A 21,904-nucleotide genomic window follows, 5' to 3' on the forward strand; every position below is an offset into this window, starting at 1 on the left:
TATAAACAATGATGTGGTAAAACTACAAGTTGTAAAAAACAAAATTAAATCACACCTTGGATTTTCAAATTCTGTTAAAGGATTTCCATGACTGAAGCTATAATTCATATTCTTCCCCAGAAATAAAGCAGCATAGCATTTGGACTGTTTAAAAATTATTCATGCTCATTGGACTGTACTTTTTAAGCAACCTACAAATACTTGCATCTAAGCCCCAGAGAGCACAGAACCAAATTTATTCCACTATAGTGAGGCAAAGGGCAACAGCACCATGCTGAGGTGTGGGAGATTCAGGTTGGGCATCAGGAAAAAATTTCTTACCAGCACAGTGATGCCATGCTAGAAACAGCAATCCAGAGAGGTCAGAGATGCTCCATTCCTACTGTTTTGGAAGACTTGGCAAGAAAAAAGCAGCCTGGCCACTCAATATTTCCTATTCTGTGCACAGTGCAAGTGGTTACAGCTCCAGTTGCTCCCCTTTAGTACAATTTCTTATGGGTTTTGAAACTTCTGGTCATAAAGTGATACCAGTTTAGCTTTATGGGGATAGAAAAAAAATCTTTGAGGTAACTTTAACTGGGGAACTGGTAAATATTTTCCCCTTGAAGGCAAACTCATCCCCTGGTTGGCAATTCAAAGTCTAAGAGGCCCTGCCCAGCTGCGTGAAGCAGAGAGAACAACATTAGTTCCAGCTAACATCAGCATTAACTGGGATTGGCCAGGGACACCAGAACAAGATGTTTGCTTCATCCCTTTCTCATTGCCCAGCACAAAGCTCAGTTTCACAGCAAAGCAGATAAATTTTTCAGAATTTTGAATGCTTCTGTATTTCTTTGTTGTTGCTGTTCTAATCAAACCATCACTTCTGCCTCCAAAAATTTCATTTAACCATACCTGAAAGGAAAAACACAGGTTTGAGAGGAAAACCAGTTGCTTACAGACTTTCTTGAAGTGTGTCTTAAAATCACCACTCTAAGAGAGCTCCCCCATATCTGTTCTCAGAATCTGCTGTACTTTTGATTTTCCATGATGGTGACAGCTTCCTTCACCATACTTTTTATCCTTTTATGCTCTCCTTTCAGCAGAGCTCTCACATTACAGCAGGAATAGTCCCCATCAGCCAGAGCAGGCCAGCCCTGGAAATTCCTTTAATCAGCTCCCTGATCAGGATTTTACATGTGAGCCCCCACATAAAGCAGCAGTCACATCCCCCTTCAAGATAACTTAAAGGATGTTGGGTCTTGCCCAGCTGATGAGTGAGCAGCCCAGTCAGCTGTGAAAAAGCTCTCAGACACAAGGAGGAAACTTGACCTTGTTCTTTGGCTGTTTCCACCAGCTATAATCCAGATAAATTCAAATCTTGGTCCACCTGTGCAAATATTTGCATAATGTGGAACTCATTTTTCTCGTTAAAGTTGCCATGTTAGTTTTAATGAGCATTTTAAGTAGTAAATATTAGAAGATATCAATAAAGTCTCCAATTACAGATTCATTTTGGTATATGGGTCTCCATGGGTTTTTGTGTTTTTTTTTTTTCTTTTCTTAAAGAGAAAGTAAAATTAGGTTAAAGGGGAGAAGATTTAAAATGTACTGTTTGAAATTTTGGGGCTAATTTTGTAATGAATATGATAAGTTAGAAATAGGCTTAATTCTGCTGACATTTTTTTTTTCAACAGCCTGAGTTAGAGGTCCTGGTTCACCTGGGAACCCAGATAAAAACAAGCAATATATTAAAGTGCCCAGGGATACTGAGAGCAGATTTTTAAACCTATTTAGAGCATATTTTAAAACTTGTTCCTACTTAAGTAAGGAGAATGGAGAAAAGCCTGGGACACACCAGTGGAGAGGGTAATGTTTGTGCTGTATCTGTCATTTACTAAATGCTGAACAAAGAGAGGGGACAAGATATCATAACTGAGGAGGGAAGAGCCCAAAACTGCAGGAAAGAACTTCATACTGAAATAATTTATTTGTTATGCCTCCAAGGCAGAATGCTGCAGCAATCTGCTATTCTAGCAGCAGCAATAAAGTTGGAGATGGTTTTTCCACAAGATAAATCCTGTGTTTCCTCCTTAGTTGATGTAAAAATTAAGGGTTGTCTGCTAAAATCCCCAGATCTCAGCAACTCTGCTGTATTGACCAGCCTCAGTTGAAGTTCTTTAAAAATACATCAACTAATCAGCAGTAATTACTAATAGAGGAGTTAGTCCTGTCCTTGCAAACCTGAGATGCAAGCGGCCCTGAGAGCCCAGGCACTGAGTAAGCTGAATTAAGTGGTTTAGGAAGCATCAAAACCTTGTCATAAGGGAAAACTTTAGCCTGGATTCTTCCTTTCAGGATGTTGGAAGCCTTAAGAAGCCTAGTTGCCATCAAGAGTTGCATATAAAAATTGGAATTTTTTTATTCCTAAAGCATGCAAGCACTTTAAGAAAAAAGCATATAATGCCACTTATGTACAGAACTGCCCTTTAATATTGCACATCTGAGCCTCTGCTTACAAAGTACAAAAGTAAAAGGAAATTACAGCCTGAGCAGAGTGCCTAAGCTTCATTCTCTGCGTTAGTGCTATGGCTCAGAATGTGCTGCAGGAAAAGAACAAGTTTTACCTGTTCTTGAGGAGTTTCCTGCATTCCCACACCCAAAGGTGTTCTGTTGATTGTTGCTCACCTGTCAGATCAATGAAAGCCTCTGGGCATCAGTGAAATCTCCTGGGGACAGGACAGGGTGCCCTTCAAAACAAGCAGTTTGCCCTGGCATCAGCTGCAAGAGCTGAGCTAACCTCACCTTGTCCACCTCAAACACATAGGGACAGCTCCATTCCTTCAAAAATCCACCTCAGATCATTTTCCAGGGACAATCCAAGCCACTTCCTCAGCAAAGCATTGATGTAGTAGTTTGTTGTTTGTTAATGCTTCGAAAAATCTTATTAAAAGAACCATTTTTGCACCAGGGGAAGGAAATTTCTGTTTTCCAGAAGGCCACAAGTATGTGAAATGATGATGTGCTGCCCTTCAAAGATGGCAACCAGAAGATGCAGCAAGCACTAGTCTGGCTTTTGGAAACATTGATCATATCTATATCTATCTATAAATATAAATATAAATATAAATATAAATATAAATATAAATATAAATATAAATATAAATATAAATATAAATATAAATAAAATTTTATCTATTATTTCTTTATAATATAAAAATTATGTATAAATATATTATTATCTATTATAAATACATAATATACTTATAATTTATAATTTATATATATATTTATTTTATATAAATAAACATATTAAAATAAATATAGATAAAGAAATATAATTATAAATATAAATATATAATAAATATATGTAAATAAATATAAATAAATAAATTATAATTATAAATATATAAATAAATAAATAAAAATATAGTGACATGAATTGAGAGCACCTGTTTCAGACAAAGTGCTTTATTTTTATTTTGCTGCTTCCTGGTAAATTGCTTTTGATAGCTGTTCATCAATCTTGCTATCAGAAAGCATGAAAGCTCTGAGCAGAAGCAGCAGCATTCACAAGCATTCAGTCTGCAATCTGCACAGCAGGTTCAGGAGTTGGTTGGGTGTTACTTCACCTTCAAGATTAAATAACTAAAAAGATTTTTTTCCTTTTTTTTTGAGATTTATTGTTTCTAACAGACAAATGTAGATTAAATATATTCAGCAACTCCCACGCATATTTATTTTAGGAGCTTCCTCATGCAAATATGATACCTCAAGGGCATTCTTTTGCCAAGAGAGATTTCATATCATCTAGGTTGTTTCTGGAAAGGTGTGGAATCTATTCAAGCACACCAAATTCCAATGTCTCTCTCAATACACCTGTGTGTTTGAGTGTATCTGTACCAATTTGTGTGCAAGGGTTATAATAAGAATGTCTTTGAGAATGAGGGGGGGTAAAAAAGCTAAGTATTGAAAGTTAAGAAGGACCAACAGTATAATTCCATTTTTTAGTCCATCCTCTCATGTTTCCAGCAGATGCTCTGCATTGGAACAGAGAGAAAGGATCTGATCTTCAAACAACTAAATTACATTATCAATGACAGTCTAATGTCTGTGTCCAGAAGAAGTCACATTACGTCAAAACTCACTCAGCCTGCACTGGCAACAGCAATTTTTGACCCAGCCTCAGTGCTCACAAATTCTTCACCTGGCTGAAATGCTCAGATGCCCTCAGATGCTGCACATTGGCAACAGAGTGTAGCTCTAAAAATTAGTGCTCCTTTTTTCCTCTTCTCAGAAGTATTAAAAACCCCACAGGATAATTACAACAGTTCTGCAACCCAGGCAGAACACTGAACCTGCCTGAGCCATTCCCTCACTCGAAAGGGACACCTCAATTACAAGTTTCATTTGGCTGGGGGCTTTAATTTCCCACATTTCAGCATTCTGCTGGAGCTGTAGCTTTGTTTCCCCCTGCACAGGCCCAGCCCACGCCAGGAGAGAGCCAGATGCAGAGATAAAGCTGAGCAGAATTTATTTGGCAGCTCCTCCCCACAATCCTGGAAGGAGGTGTTCAGGTGCCAAGTTTAGACAGGAGCTTCTGCTGCATTTTGGCTGTTGCCTCTAAAGCACGTCTGCAGAGCTTTTGGGACCACAAAGTGAGGCCCCATGCCAAGAGCTGACTGTAGAAAAGTGAGAAAGTGGCATATTTAAAATATTAATTTTAAATGTACTCTGCATGGACAAGAGCAGCAATGATTGACCTATCAGCTGTCTCTGCAAATTCACCCTGCACCTGAAAGAATACAGAAAATGCAGAAAAGCAACTGTCAGTCCCTCACATTGCAAAGGAGAATGAGAAGAGCAAATAGCTCAGGTAAACTAGAACAGCTGGTTGTTCTAGCCCAGTTCAGGTAGAAACAATCCCTTCGTATTTCAGAGTACCCTTCTCATAATGTTAATAATAAAAGCGCAATCTTCCAAAACACTTCTGCCAGAATCAGAAAAAAATACAAGAACACATGGCCCAGGAAGGTCTGCCAGGGAGGACAGGACCCAACAGCTCTTTTTAAGATCTCCTGTTTGAAGATCCTGACTGCAAACTGTCAGCTCATACTCAGAATTTATTAAGGCTTGTGCAAATGTAGTTCCTTTAATGACACTACTAAAACCATTTTCTAAGCATTCAAGAAAAATACATTTCTGACTTGGCCAGAATGGAAGAAGACAGCTTAATTAGAACAACCAGATTTTCAGACAGAGCATAACATTTGGTATTTCAGCTCTGTAGTTTTATAGCTCTGCAGAAATTACCTTGCAGAAGCTGAGATCTGCTCAGATTTCTCTCAGATTTCTTCCTTTCACAGGGAATGCTACCTCGTGTTTGTGCTAATAAAATTATTCCTCATTATTTTGCTTGTGTTGTATATTCTCTTCCATTTCTGAACTACAAAGACCAACAGAAAAAATTATTCCAGCAAGCCTGTGGCATGTCCAGCTAAGAAACCATCGAGAGAAGTTGGAACTGTGCTAATTTCAGTGGCTGAACTCCTTTCTTGTTAACCTTGTATACAGCATCAGAGTTGGCCAACTCAGAAACATGAGAGCATTTCCAGCTTCTCCCATAGGCTCAGTGCTCTAAGAGGATGAAAAATCCTGCATGAATGACCTCATTTGGATAAAGGAAATGGATGAAACAAGACAGATTGGATGGAAAATAAAGTCATCACTAATCTAATAAAATACATATTGCAGTGTTTAGGGTTTGGTAGAACACATTCTAGAATGTGTTAACTGCCATAATCTCTGAAAATAACCAGTTATCTCCAGCAGAAGGTTCCAAAGGGCCACAGGATGCTAAGCACAGGACTTGCCATTAGAGAGGGTAAAAAGCAGGTTAGTAATTTAGAGATCAGTCAAACCAACTCGACCTCTGGGATGATATATTAATCTCCATTCCAACACAAAATAAGGTCAGTCTGAAAGTGCCTCATTCATTGCCTGCTAAAGATTTACTAGGTGTCACCCAGATTTGAATAATGCTTCTCCCGTTGGAATTCAGCAATGGTACACAAGTAAATTTCCTGGTTGCCCTCACCACTGAATCTTCTCACAAACTCAGCAAGACTCCCAGCAAGCAGAAAGATGGCCTGTGATTTAAGGTGAGATTTAATTGACTCTGAACTGAACTTAAAGAGAAAAAAAATGAATAAAACCAAAGAGTGATAGCCTCAAGGTGTTATGAACCACCAGCTAATTGCACTGAGGATGCCTTTGTAAAGAACACCTTTCCAGCCTGATACGCTTAATGACTCGTTTTCAACTAGTTGCTGATGGCCAGTCCTTGCAATGCTTCCCTAGGGAGGTTAATCAACACATGACCATGCAGAAGGTTTGTGGAGCACCTAGAAGCTCAAATCCTGCAGGCTGGTGGAGCACTTAGAAGCTCAAATCTTGCTAGAACATATTCACTGTGGAAAGTAAAGGCAGGCAGCCATCACAGCAGCCTTCATCATGCAGGACACAGAAACCCTATTGTTCAATCTGGATGTCCCTGCTGGCCCAGAGTGTGGTTTTGTGTTAGTTTAAACCAACTTAAATGGTTGCTTTTCCCCCCTTGTGACCTACCTTCCCTCTGCCTCCTTGCATGAATTCTGGCATTTATTTGACCCCTCTTTCTGTATTTTCCACCTTGGCTGAGGCTCCTTGAGCCTGTAGCTCCACAGCCAGTTCACCTGGGTACCAGTTGTATGTGGCATTCACTGGGGCAGGCACACACAGCCAGGGACAGGCTGAGGCTCTGGAGATGTCCCTGCTCATTTTGCTTGGCCATGTCACCAACCTTGGCTGTGACTCTGACACCCTGATGGGCACCTTACTCTTCAGAGGAGAGAGACACTTGCTGCCATCCTCATGAGAAATCAAGACCACAAGGACAGCAACTGGACCTCTTAGATATCCCTCTTTCTTGCTATTATTTCGTGCAATTTATTGATATATCAAGTGTCTTCGGGTCAGGTGGAGTCCCATGGCAGGTCCCCAGGCAGTCAGATCATTGTGATCCACACCTTCAGGTCAGGGCTTTCAGGGAATGATAGAGTGAGCCAGATCCCGTACACCTGGTGTTGCTGATCAGAAGAGAAGCACTGCAGGAAAAAATGTCTCCAGTGTTGGCATGCTTGCCCATCACACCAGGCTGCCTTGCTCTGTTCATGCAGTGAGCCAGGAGAGTGGGACTCAACCTTTTATGTTAGTCTGGACAGGGCTTCTCCCTTCTTCTTTCCTTCTGAGGACAAGAATCATCCTTTTCAAGTCTTCTCTTGCTCAAAGCCATTTGACTCAGGTGCCAGACCTGCACCTCCTCCCGAGGCAGGTGAGAAAAACCAGAAGCTTTGTTATTCACATTGCTTCATGATCGTGGATGATGTAAATTGCCCCCAAAGCAATTAATTTAAGGAAGCATTCTCTTGCCCACTGAGTCAGGAACACAACCACTAAACAAGACATAAAGATACACATCACAGCCCATTATTTCACTAATCTCAGAAGAGCTGCAGTAGCATGTCTTACCTGTGACTCACAAACCCACATTGGTTGGATTCCACCTGGTAACTTAAAGCCTTGAAATGCTGTCCTGGGTTCCTCTTCTGGATGAGCTCAGGACTTGCATCCTGGAAAATTGCAGCCTCAAACCTTCAAGGGGGTTCAGCATCTCAGTCACTGATAGTCCCAAGTCAGAGCAGTCAGCCCACAAGAGATTTAGAAGATTTAAGGAAGGTGCTGACTGACTGTAATAAGGCTTGGGCAAAGTGCAGGTGCCCAGGTAAAAAGCTGACCTTGTAAAGGAGGAACCTCATTAGCAAATGACAGGACCCCCTTGGATAGTTTCTGTGCAGAAACAAGAAATAACATATGGATCATTAACAAAAGGAAGTGTTCTGTGTCAAGCTGCTTTCCCCTCACCTCTCCCTGCCAGGCAGGAGAAAAGCCAAAATTCTGCTGCTCAAACTGTCCCTAACTTGTGCTACCACACCTCCCTGCTGCCTCCTCAGTCTCCCTGAACTGTCAGGATCCAGGACATCCATCCCTCTGGCTGTCCTGAGCAGCCAAGACCCCTGCCAAGGATCTCAGAGCCCCTGGCACAGAGCCCAAGATGCCTGTGGGTTTGATTGTGACCATGGAGCAAGTTACCAACCTTAGATGAAAATCTGCAAGCCACAACAGTTTAAGTAGAATGACAGTGAATTTATCACAAGGTGAAAAAGTAGATTTTGGGGTTTTTAGAATGGGGATTCAGGAATCTGGGCATGTCCAGCCTTTCTCCTTCTTCTTGGCCTCCATCTTCTGCTGTGATGTTGGCACTTTTTGGTTGGTTTAGAGTAGAAGCTCACTGTCTAACATAGGTGATAGGTATTGGAAAGTAATTGCAAATATTGTACACATAGTTTTCAGTATAAAGACATAACACAACCCTGGTGGCAGGCAGAGTGCCCTGGACTGTCTGGCTAAACAAACCTCAGCTAGACAGGAGAAAGAATTTTACAGATAAGATACAATAAACAACCTTGAGAACAAGAAATGAAGAGCCATGACTCCTTCTTCAAGCACTGGGGCTGGGAAAAGAGACTTTCTAACTTTGCTCAGGGTCACTCTGACAAGCTACAGACCCTGACACTGAACCAGCCTTAGAGGAAGGAAACAGAAAAAGCATCCAAGTGGGAGTGTGCCCCAGCTGTGCAGGTTTCAGCTGCTCCAGATGTGGGATGATGGGAATAGGGCTGCAGGTCTCCAAGTGCCACACTCAGGAAGGTGCTCTCCTTGCTGCAAGGCTGCTGAGGGCACAGGAGGTAAAAGCTCAGGATGGGGTCACAATGTTGGCACATTTGATCTGTGCCATGTGTGCTCAGCCAGGAACTGACTGACTGACTGACTGACTGGGTGTCACTCCCTGGCTCCTTTGTCTGTGGCTGTGATTGCTGCAAACCACAGCTGGCCAACTGAACCCCAGTCTGGAAAGGCACACCCATATCCTTCATTGTGGTTTAAATGGATTACTCATTTTTTTCACAGGTAATTTCCACTGAAAGTCTCTCTGGTGCATTACTGCAGCCACAGAGAAATCAGTGAATCTCTCAGGGCTTTAGCTGCTCAGAGTGACCCTGAGATGTGTTAGAAAGTCTCTTTTCCCAGCCTGGGAGTCAGGGGGAGTTAGAACTCTTATCTTTCTCCTGTCCTGCCAAGACCCATTCAGCCAGACAGTCCAGGCACTCTGCCTGCCCCTGGGGTGGCGTTATGTCTTTATACTAAAAACTATGTGTACAATGTTTACAATCACTTTCCAATACCTATCACCTATGTTAGACAGTGAGCTTCTACTCTAAACCAATCTCTAAGTGCCAACATGACAGCAGAAGATGCAGGCCAAGAAGAAGGAGAAAGGCTGGACATGCCCAGATCCCTCCATCCTGCCCCCCTGGATCCCCATTCTAAAAACCCCAAAAATTCAAATTTTCACCCTGTGATAAATTCACTGTCATTCTACTTAAACTGCCACCGCTTGCAGATCTTCATCTAAGGTTGGTAACGTGCTCCACAGGTCATAATCAAAACCACAGGGGCATTTTGGGCTCTGTGCCAGGGTCTCTGAGCCCCTTGGCAGGGCTCCTGGCAATCCAGGACAGCCAGAGGGATGTCCTGAATTCCAACATGCATCCATGTGAATTCCCAGCTGTACAGGAAACTGAGGGGAGCGTTGCCCCACTCCTGCCAGCCCCAGCCCTTCCCTGCTGCTGGGACCATCCCAGGACGTTTTCTGGAAGCCAGCCCAGGGCAGCTACAAAGGGAAGGCGTTGGCCTCTGCCTGGGCAGTGCCAGCCCAGCCCCTCTGGTGACTCACCTGGCACTGCCACCCGGGCAGGTGAGGGTTTATGAAGTGGGAAATGATTTCCAAGGCAGTCACTGGTGCCAGGATCCAGCCTTGCTGCAGGGACCTTGCACTGCTGCCCCCTCAGCGTGGCATGATGGCTGCAGCAGGGCCAGGGGCAAGGGAACAGCAACATGGGGCACTTCAAAGCCTCTGCTCTGCTGAGCCCTGGCTCCCCAGCAGCCAGGTGGAGGAGGAGGCACAGCTTCAGAAACCCTGAAAAAGTTCCAATTAGGATTTATAAGAAAAGAGGAAACATCTAATTTAAAGGAGGAAAAAAAGAAAGGCGTTTTGAACATACTGAACATAGTATTTCCTACTTCTAGATTTTACTTTTTCTTTTGTGAAAGGGGAAGTGGAGGACACAAATAAATTAAATGCATCAGAGGCCCACAGAAGTCTCTGGTGACCTCAGAGATAACTCAGCCCAAAGGTGAGAGATACCCAGCATACCCTGTGCCCCTCTGTAGTATTTTTGGGGTCCCCTATCATGGGGAGGAAAGATGAATCTGACTCCATGTTCTTAGAAGGCTACTTTTTTATCATATCATATCATATCATATCATTATATTGAATGCTATACTAAAACTATATTAAAGAATAGAGAAAAGATACTTACAGAAGGCTTAACAAGATACTAATGAAAAACTCATTACTCCTTCCAGAGTCCTGACACAGCTGGATGTGATTGGTCATTACATCAAAACAATTCACATGAAGCCAATCAAACAACCACCTGTTGGATAAACAATCTCCAAACCACATTCCAAAGCATCAAAATGCAAGAGAAGCAAATGAGATAATATTGTTTTCCTTTTTCTCTGAGGCTTCTCAGCTTCCCAGGAGAAGAATCCTGGGCAAAGAGGATTTTTCAGAAAATATGATGGTGACACCCTTCACCTACCCAAAGAGCTCACAGGTGTAACATAACTCTTCCAGGAGCAATTTGCCAGGAGCCATCAGTCAGAATTCCTGTACTGGTGAATAGCAAATTTCCAGAGATAACTGCTTCCTTCCCATGCCTCATCCCAGGAAAAACTCAAGGCCAGGTTGCATGGGGCTCACAGCAATCTGATCTAGTTGAAGAATCTGCTCATTGCAGTGGGATCAGACTTTGAAAGGTCTTTTCTAACCCAAATCTTTCTGTGAGTCTCATTAAATCCTTTTGGTTAAAATCGTTCCAATAACCCCACCCTTTCTAGTAAATCCTAAGGGTGGACTTGTGTGCTTTCCTAATCACCAACATATTAATCACTTTTCCAGGAATTCTGCAAGAGGAGACTTTGCAACATAAAGCAGATTTAGTTAACATAAGCTGGAGCCAAGAGCATTTTGACATCAAGGGTAGCAGCCTTGACATAACAGAATTAAACTATTAAACTACTAAAAGCATTTAGGGTGTGGAGGTAACTTGAAGAAAATTTAGGAAATCAAACCCAACAGGCTACCACATAACAAGGAAAGAGACTTGTTTTGGAATCTTGTAGGGCCCCTGATTCTGATAAGAAGGCATCCAAGTAAAACAAGAAGAATTATGAGATTAAAATCAATGTGTACCCATCAAAGGTTAAGAGCTATTGCCTGTAGTTTCATGTGCAAGCACTCCTATTCCAGCTGTGAAAAGAATAATTAAAAAAAATTTTCAAAGTTTGATGGAGTAAACACACTTTTAACCAAATACTCACTCCTTTTCATCATACACCACCTTTGATAGGTGAAATTCCTCCATGACAGGATTATTGGATGGTGTTCAGCAACTGAGACTTTGTGGGGAAAAAGTTGTTGGGGCCAGAGAAGCTGCTGTTGGAACATGCTGTGGTTTCCTACCAAAGAAGCATGCACAAATGACAAGAGGAAGGAATTAAGCCAGAAAAAGTCACTTTTGGCCCAGTTGCTCTATTTAACTTGCAATACTAGTGCTGAAGTATGGGTGTCTCTGGGTCTGGATTGAAGGCACTTGAGACAGTAATTCATGTTCAGACTCAAGTGAGTCTCACTACTTGTGAGTTTGGCAGCTTTTCATGAGAAGGCACAAATTGGCCAACAATCTCTTGTTACAAGGTCTTTTAGGAGTAAACTATCCAATTAAGAACTGACACCCAGATTATTTTCCCTTTTAACCCAATAACTGATCCCACAGAGCTGCAATGCAGACTTTTCTGCCCAGTTACAAAATGCCACCCAAACCCATGAAGGACAAGGAAGAAGAAGCATGAAGGAGAAACCCTGTGCCCTCCATCTTGCTTCTATCCACAACATACCAAAAATCCCAAACCCTCAATTTCTCACCTAGTGAAACACCTACACTACTCTCTATAATCTATTTCACACTTTTGTGGATTCCAGTCTATCTTGAAGTGTAGGAAACTTTCTCCATGAATGAGGGTCAAAGCCAGTCCTCCCCTGGGGGTCAGGGCACCTCAGAGCAGACAGAGAAATATTCCCAGTGCCCTGGGTTTCCACACTGAAGAAGTAAAAGCAGTTTAACTACAAACTCCATGCATGCCAACAACTGGTGAAGCGATTTTTCAGAAAATATGACAGTGACAAACTGCTGCTGGCTCTGACCCTAGTACACTTTAGCTCCTCAAGGCCCATCACAAGGACTATGGAAGCCCAGAAAGAGCAGCATTAGGCCTTTTACAAAGGCATTATTGTAGTGCCTTGTATAGCTCTCTGAGAGCCCCTTTGTAGTCACCTTATATTGGGAAAGAGGTTTGACAAGTTTGCTTGGGCTCAAACCATGGAAGAGGGGTAGCCAAAGAGTTACTGGGAAGGGCATCACTCCCAGCACGAGTGCTGTAATGTCTTCTGAGACAGAAGATAAATAAATCACATTTCAGATGACAGGAATGCTGCAAAAACAACAAGAAGAACCAAAACCACCAAAACAAACAAACAAAAAAAGGCAGGTAGCATGGAAGGCTTAGTAGGGAGCTGCCTGATTAGCACTGCACAAGTGTGAGAGGAGAGCTTGAGGCTGAGCCCTTCACCAGCAGTCCATGCATTTCTGGTGCTTAAAGGATAACATTCCTGGAGGTCACTCAGGCAGGAGACCTGAGAAGAAGCAAAGCGCTAAAATGAAAACCTCACATTCCATTAAAAGTCTCCCTCTGTAGTTGTTCCCTCTGTGCCTCAGACTGAGCTGCATTTCTGTATTTTCACCAAGTAGCTTTACCTGTATCATATATCTTTGGGGTTAGCCAGACAAAGGGGAAGTAATAAATTGGAGCATAAAGAACAAGATAATAAAATGCAGAAGTTTTATACTGCTGGCCCATCAGTCTGAGAAAATATATGAGATCTTGGCTCGAGCAATGATCAAGAAACACATTAAGGAGCATTAATTCCTCTCAAGTGCTTTCTTGAAAAACAACTTCTCTTATCTTAGCCCCAAAGTTACCTCTGTTCTTTGCAAATTTCTACCTTAATTCCAGCAGAAGGAAGGCTATGATTTCAGTAGTAAAAAATTATTTGCAGAGATAACAAACCTATTGTAACTGAAATGACTAATGGACCCACTAATCTCAAAGGGAGGAAATTCACAGACCTTAAATTTCCCATTTTATTCATTTTTATGCATCTCTTCAGCAGTTCAGCCCACATTAGCAGTGACAGTGGGGTCACAACAAGTTCAAGGCACACTTACAGCATTACCTGAACAAGATTTTTTATGCTGTGAAATCTATTTCCTATCTGGGTTACAGGAGGAAACATGACCTGTGCTTCTAAAACTGGTTTTATATGGAGCCAAATAAATGATTTATCTCTCTTCGACTTAATCAAAAAGTTATTTCCACTAAGGGCTAGCCTCTGCCTCTTCTGCTTGAAACATCTGGGCTATAACATCCTGCAAGGAAGTCTCTTGAAACCACAACCAAAATTTCAGCCAGATACGCACAAGCAGGCATTGAGTGAGAGCCATGGGTGTGATTTGTGTCAGGGAAGTGTCACTGTCACTGCCAGAGCTAACTTGATAGAAGGTGAAGTTCTGCCCTGCCATGAACCAGCTGAGAAACTGATGTGGTATTTTTGGGGTCCCCCTTAGTGGGGAGGAAAGATGGATCTGACTCCATGTTCTTAGAAGGCAGATTATATTATATTATATTATATTATATTATATTATATTATATTATATTATATTATATTATATTATATTATATTATATTATATTATATTATATTATATTATATTATATTATATTATATTATATTATATTATATTATGCTATACTAAAGAATAGAGAAAGGACACTTACAGAAGGTTTATTAATGAAAATCTCATTAACCTTTCCAGAGTCCCAACACAGCTGGATGTGATCAGTCATTAGGGCAAAACAATTCACGTGAAACCAATCAAACAACCACCTGTTGAATAAACAATCTCCAAACCACATTCCAAAGCAGCAAAACATAGGGAAGTAAATCAGATAATTGTTGTTTTCATTTTTCTCTGAGGCTTCTCAGCTCCCCAGGAGAAGAAATCCTGGCGAAGGGATTTTTCAGAAAATGTGACAGTGACAAAGTGCTGCTGGCTCTGAGCCCCAGCACACTTTAGCTCCTCAAGGCCCAGCACAAGCACTATGGAAGCCCAGAAAGAGCAGCATTAGGCTTCTTACAATGCAGTAAATGCACATACAGCCTGTCCTGAACACCTCTCCACAAAAAGAGCAAGCCCTTCTCAGGTAGGGCAACCCATCAGCTCTGTTGGCTCCCCTCAATTATTCCCAAAACTGGGCTCCATTTATTGCAAGGAGCTGGCTGGCAGGTCAGGGCTGATTCTCGCATCCTGTAAAAATCACATTCCTACGCAGCTCAGACAATGAGATCCCTGGTTTTAATACAATAAAATGAAAATTCCAGTTTTCACTCTCTCAAGGCCTGTGTGAAACCAAGCAGGCAGTAAAAAGACTGTTTGCATGAGGCACTGTACACACTTATAAGCTAACTGTATCTTCAATACTGAAAACTGATATAGATTTAATTTGCCTTTTTTGCTGTACTTGAGAAACAGTAATGGGACACCCCACAGGGCTAATTTAATATAGTTTTGTGAGCAAAGCATCTGCTTCACATCTCCAAGCAAATGAGTTTGAAGTCTTATACAGAGTGGATTGCATTAACCTTTCTAATTATTTTTCTCCTGAGAAAGCACTTCCAGATTTCTCCTGACAAAACATATTTCACTCCTGAAGTGTATTTACTGCCAATAATTAAAACAAAAATAGAGTTAATGCACACACACTCTTGTAAAACAGGCAGCCCAAGAGCAGAACCACAAATGCTAAAGAGCCTTACAGCTCCACAAAGCCTTGGAGCAGCCTGTAAACACAGCTGATAACAAATTCCACCCAGCACAAAATTCGTGCCAGCCACAGATTAAATAACCAAACCCCTGGAAGTTAAGGTCTGACACCAGGAGTGTGTTTAGTCCTCTCATTAAAAAGCCCTGTGTTTCTGTTAAATGCAGAGGCTTGACATGCTCCAGCAGAACGTGTCTGTGCATTCCAGCATGGCAAAGGATCGGTGTTTAACATCAAAACAACCCCAGGAACATCCATGGGGTGGATAACAGACAGCAGAATGTGTGTCCTGCCTCTCTGTCCCTACCCCAAATTGTGCACAGCTCTGTGTGATGCTGCTCCACAGGGCAGCTGAGACACTGGATGGTGCCTTCCTGTGACAAACAGGCACATTTATTGGGAGCTCAGCACATTCATAAAAATGAACTGAACCAAAGCAAAGGTGCAGTGAATCACCAGTGGCTGGTTCCTTTGTAGGGAAATGGAAATTGGAGATGGCACACTGGAAAGGATCACCTTTCCTCTGCCTCTGTCAATGCCATTTACAGGCCACTTGCATTTTTAGCTCAAATCTACAAAGGAAAAAATTCTTTCATAATGGCTGCATTGAGCTGATAAACAATGGAAAATTGCTGATTTGATTCTATTTAAAAGCAGCACAGAATTATTTTGGACTAGGCACAGTAGCACTGAGTTCTGTTTTAACTTGGTATAATTACAATTGGCCATTCATCTGCTGAACTGACATCAAAGAACAATTTATTTTGAGTAATAGCCCATAATTCAACCTAACATATGTAATTAGAAATGAAATTTAATATGTGCCCAGGCTACTGAGAGAGAATGGGAAGTGCAGACTTTTGAATTCATACTGTGTAGGAACTGCTCAATAATATGACAGCTAAAGATTAATCACCCATCACAGTGCAAAAGATCAGGTAATATTAAACAACCAAACAGAAATCAAGCTGCTGAGCACAAAGGAAACATGTTATAAACACTGTGGAAATTATACATCCCAAAGCTAAATTAATTTATGGTATAACCCAACCATTATGAGAAGAATATTTGCACAGAGTGATTTGTCCTAGTTCAGGGAAAATTTGGGAGATAAAAGCTTCATATAGTCAACCCAGGACATGGCCATAGTTCTTTAGGTAAGCACTAAAGGACCACACCATAATGTACCAGGCAGGCAACAAAAATAATAAATAATCTGAAAATGCTGACATGGAAACCTCTACGTAAACAGGAAAGGGTGAGTGGAGTATAAATGTGCAAAAAGGCTTTCAACTGTTAAATTGCTGTCTTATGAAAAAACCTGGTGCCTGTGAAATACAGTGAGTTATCTGCTTCAAATAAAAGAAATGAAGTAGAAAAGTCACTGTGATAAAACATCTGTATCAGGTAGCACATGGGGAACAGGTACAGCTCATGGCTAATGACTCCCCACCTTTCTAAGCACTTTGTCCCTGTAGCTGCTGCACATTTTCTTGAGCTGGTGTCTCACTGAAGTTTTTGTAACTGATTGATAGTCCAATAATTCTGGTTGCATTTCAGGATTTACCACTTACCTTTGAATGGCTGCATTTAAATCTATTTTATCATGAACATTTCTCAATGTATTCTGTGATTCTGCCTCTCTATCCACCCCCGAGACAAAAATGCTGTTTTATGGAGGCATTCAGGCAAGGGAGTACAGTGAACAGGAGGATTTCCCTTTGGGTTGAAATGTTGGGTTTGAGGGGGTTTTGGCTTGACTCTTCCCATTCTCCAGCTCTGAATTTGTTGGTTCCCAGGAATCGTCACCAGCTCAAGCTGAAGCAACACCTTGTGGAGGGCACCTTGGGACAGGAGATATGGGGTGGAAAGCTCCAAAGAACCAAATGTGCTAAATCACAAAAGGTAAAAAGGAAGACTTAAAATGTTTCTCAGTCCCTAGTAAATATCTCAACATATTTTGGAGGTAATCAGCAGTTGCTCTGGATTACTGAGCTTTCTGTAGCATTAAAAGTTCCATCAGAGAAGCTGCCAAAGCTGCCTGTGCTGAGTGTAGGGACCACACTTCTGGGTCTTTTGGTTTGGTTTATTTTAAAATTTTGCTTCTGAAGTTACCTCTGCTCTTCCTCCTTATTCAAATGCATTTGACCAAACAAATGTCAGCAGGCAAAAAACTAATTCAGTGGAAAACAGAGAGCAAGAGCCAGCTGCACTGGTTTTAGCCAGCTGGTAAAGTCTCCAACAGCCAGGGTGACTTCCCTGCTCTTTGCTCTTTCTTTTTCACATGAGTTTTTGTGAGCTTTAACAGGACTACAGGGCTGTATTCATGTATATGTGTATATATATATAATACATATATATAAAAAAAATATATACATATATACACACATAGATATATGTATATATACACACACATTATTCTTATATACACTTTAAAATTAATCCCATATATGTGTGTAGAGGTATAAGCTGCTATACAATCATAGGTTATATAGTAGTATATAATATAGGTTTATAATATAGGTTCTATAGTAATCATGGTTAACCCTAATAAATGTTAATAATGATCCACTGGTTGTACATAAACACAATACCAAGGCCACACACACAAAAGGCTCCTTTACCCACCACTGTTAATGCAAGTGCTATTTATAGAAAATATGTTTGTTTGTGTGCTCATGATAAAGACTGAGTAATGAATTCCTCAAGGTTATTTCAGGTTCACACACACACAGAAATTTAAAGTGCTTACACAGCTGCACCTGGATTTCTTCCCTTCTGTTTGGCAGCCAGGAGTTATCCTGGGCTCTGAAACAGTTTTTCTTGTTTAACATTAACATTAAGCAATGCCAACAGCTAACAATATCCCACAGTTAGCCATAATGCTAAGATACACATAGCACTGAGGAACCCTCACTCTCCTTATTTGCAAAGACAATTAAGCAATTGTAGACAGGGATATACAGGGCCATTGTTTGCCTGGTTTTCAGGTCACTGGAGTCCCACAGAATTAAGGAAGACTGGCCATTGCCAGATCCATTTCAACAGGCTGAGGAAATCTCTGAGTCTCCATCACCCAAATCATGACTGAGCAGCTTCAATTTCCATGGACATCTCCCAGCCTGCAGCTGCTGCACAGGGGTGGCAAAGGGAAGGTAAATAATGGAGCAAACCCCACCACTTAACATCTCTGGGGACATGTGGGACCACAGACACACTTTCAGCTGATAATGAGAATGAGCATTAGGCTGATCTAATGTTCTTTGACAAACACTGCATCCAGTTCACTCCTGGCATGGACTGAACCACCATGGAGTGTGGTGTTGTGAGGTCCCTAGGACGAGGTGAGAGAGGAGAATTTGACTCCAGGTTATATCAGAAGGCTGATTATATTATATTATATTATATTATATTATATTATATTATATTATATTATATTATATTATATTATATTATATTATATTATATTATATTATATTATATTATATTATATCATATATCATATGCTAAATGAGCCAAGACCAGGGGGTTCAACAGGAGCCAGGCAGGGCTGCCCCTATAAAGCAGCCAGGATAAGTGTCCTGGGCTCAGCTGTAACTTGGATAAGGTGGGGATGCTCCAGGGCAGGACTTGATTCTTCATATTCAATGGCTGTTTGTAGCAACTACTGCTTTACTCTGTATTTAACCTACAAATGCATCTGGGCACAGGCCAAAGTTACTCTCCCTGTTTGCAAATGGGTCTTGTAACAAAGTATTTCTGGTAACAGAAGGAACAAATGTTTTTTCTCTTAATGAAACCTGCTTTAGAAAAAAAGATTTTTTTTTTTCTTACAAATCTAGCAGAAATATTAATTTTAAGGTTTCTCCTCCTCCTGAATTCCATGCAGCCTGACAAATCCATGATGCCTGAGAAGCCAGACCAGATATGATAGCACCTCAATACACAGCAAATCTCTAAACATGATTACGTTGGAGTACCCTGAAATGTCTTTGGGAGCTGATATCATCCTCTCCTCAGCAACCATTCAGTAACTTGCCCACATTGTTTATAGGTATTTCAAACAGCACTGATCTTAACGTCGATCTGTAAAGGATTCCAGTTGGTAATCCCCCTCTATTGTGAAAAACAAACATTTTTCTCTATCTTTTATCAGTATTTGCAGCTTGCCTTATCACGTATCTGAAGAAGTCTGTGGCATGTTGGGGGAACTCCCACAGGCCTTGAAGACTTCAGGCAGAATCCCACTCTGTAATTCCCCCTTATCACATAACAATACACAACATATGAACAGCCTGAACCAAGTGCATTGACTAATGATTCCTGGCAAGAAAGAGCAAGCTTCACCCTTCCAGGAACAGAGCAGGAATATAAATTATTAGCTTTCAGACCACAAACTCATCAAATTAATCATCTGTGAGCATCACTAACAGATATATATATATATATATATATATATATATATATATATATATATATGTATATATATATGTATGTATGTAAAACAACCACCAACCCAGAATGAGCACTGACATTGTCTATGTCAGGGAACATCATTTCATGTCTTGTTTAAGATTCCTTCTGTTAGGTTTAAATATATACTAAACACCTTAAATCAGAATCAGAAATGAGCAATACAACAAATGTTCAGTATCCATTTCAAGATAAACGTGAAAAAAGAAACTTCATGATGAGAGAAGACACAGCACTGGCATAATTTGTTTTTCTGGAAGAAAAGTTATGGTGTGAGGCCTCTTCCTTTAGCACTGTACTATCAGCCTAGTGGTCACATTCTGCTCCTCTTTTCCCTTTCAAATTCCCCCCTCCCACAGGCACATGCTATTCTGTACACTCATAGCTGTCAAGGTAACCTCCAAAGCCCAAGGATTAACAGAAGTGTGAAATTACCTTTGTCATTTGACGCTGCAGAACAATTTAGGTGGACAGAAATATTATCCTATCAGCTCAACACTGAGTTATCCTTCTGCTGGTCCAACCAGCTACTTGTTATCCCTGAAAAATGGCTCCCATTGGGATCTGTGTCCAGCATCTTGCCCCCAGGCAGGTGATTACAATTGCAGAAAGCTGCAAGGGAAAAGCAGTAGCCATCCAGTTCCTCAAGCATCATGTCCCAGAGCTCACTTTCATTTCTTCAATCACCAGCCAGCTTCTCAAAGCTTTTCTTTATGTAACCTGCCAGAAGCATGGCCTGAGGCTGTGCAGTATCTGAGCAAGAAAGCTGAGACTGCATACAAACAAGAGAAGAGGCTTTGAGGATTGTGCATGTTTTCTCAGGGGAAATCTGTTGCTATCAGCTTTGAAGACAAAGTCTATTTATCAGCTGCCTAAGCAGACTGCCTGATGTTAACAGACAGGGTTAGAGATCCTTTTGAAAGGCACCTGGGCTGTGGTGGATCTGCTCCTGCCAAACACAGGTCTCCATTTCTGCAATTTCTGTTAAATTCTGTTAAATCCCATGGTCAGCATGCTGCAGAGGGCAAATCAGCCAATTCATTCAAGCTTTAATAGTTGTGAATCTTGAATTCTGAGGGCACAAGGGCACACGAGGGGCAGTGCCCTTGGTCTAGCAAAGTGCCCGAACTGAGAGGGGCCATCACTGCCCGTGCAGCAGAGCTTTGTGTTATTCAAACAATAACAAAAATTCAGTCCCAGCATCCGTGCCCACAGCACTTCTGACACACCGAACACCCAACTCACAGGCAGAATCTCATCTCAAATCTTTCTTAAGGAAGCTCCCTTCTCAAAAGTTATTTAATCTTTCAAGGCTTCCTACTATGCTCCTCTCCTTACATTGCTATTTATTTCCTAAACCACAAACTTGCATGTGCTTGAAAGACATATTTGCTAACAGACTTCACAGTGCATTGTCTGATTGAAAGTGAGATTTCCCATAAAGTATTGAGAGGAAAACTGTTTCCATGTCAGGAAAAGACAGTAGCAGGCTGTTAGCACTTTCATGTGAAATAACAAAATGCACATCCATAATTTCTCTAGATTCAAATAAACACTGTGATGAATATAGTGACATGAGACATCTGCCAAGTCCACAATACATGTCTTGTGCTAGAAGCTTTTTCATCCATCTGAATGAGAAAACAGAGAACTCCACCTTCTGAAAAGCTGTAGCACTGACTGCTACTGAAAGAGCTAATGACAAAATAAAAAATGTCTTAAAATACTTTCTCCATTAAAGTGGGTAGAAAACTAGTCCTTGAAAGTACAGAGATATTATCAGTTTCCCTAATGCCTGAAAATGACAAGAAAGGATGAAAAATACTGGGAATTAACTATTTCCACCAGACACCAGTGTTGAATGCTCTCCTATAAGGCAGAAAAACAAGCATCAGCCATGACGAGAAGTGAATCAAAAAGCCTGGATGAAAAAGGCAGATGTTAATATTGTAAAGCAATTACATCTGGAATTCCACACATGTGAGGTGTTCAGGTTTCCTTGGCTTTCAGGAAGGTCAGAAGTTAAAGCCAGGAGAAAACTCCCAGTAGGACAGCTGTAGGTTACCAGTGCATCCCCTTTCTTAAGAGATTTTGCTTTTAACCACAGCTGAGTTCCTCACATAACATCTCTCATCCACTACTGAGCCACTTAAATAAAGATATCAATTATTAGCCACATAAAAGGCTTCAATCATTGATCCAGAAAATCAGCTTAGTCTCCCTTAGCT

Source organism: Ammospiza nelsoni, chromosome 5 (genome assembly GCF_027579445.1).
Source record: "Ammospiza nelsoni isolate bAmmNel1 chromosome 5, bAmmNel1.pri, whole genome shotgun sequence".
Taxonomy (NCBI): Eukaryota; Metazoa; Chordata; class Aves; order Passeriformes; family Passerellidae; genus Ammospiza; species Ammospiza nelsoni.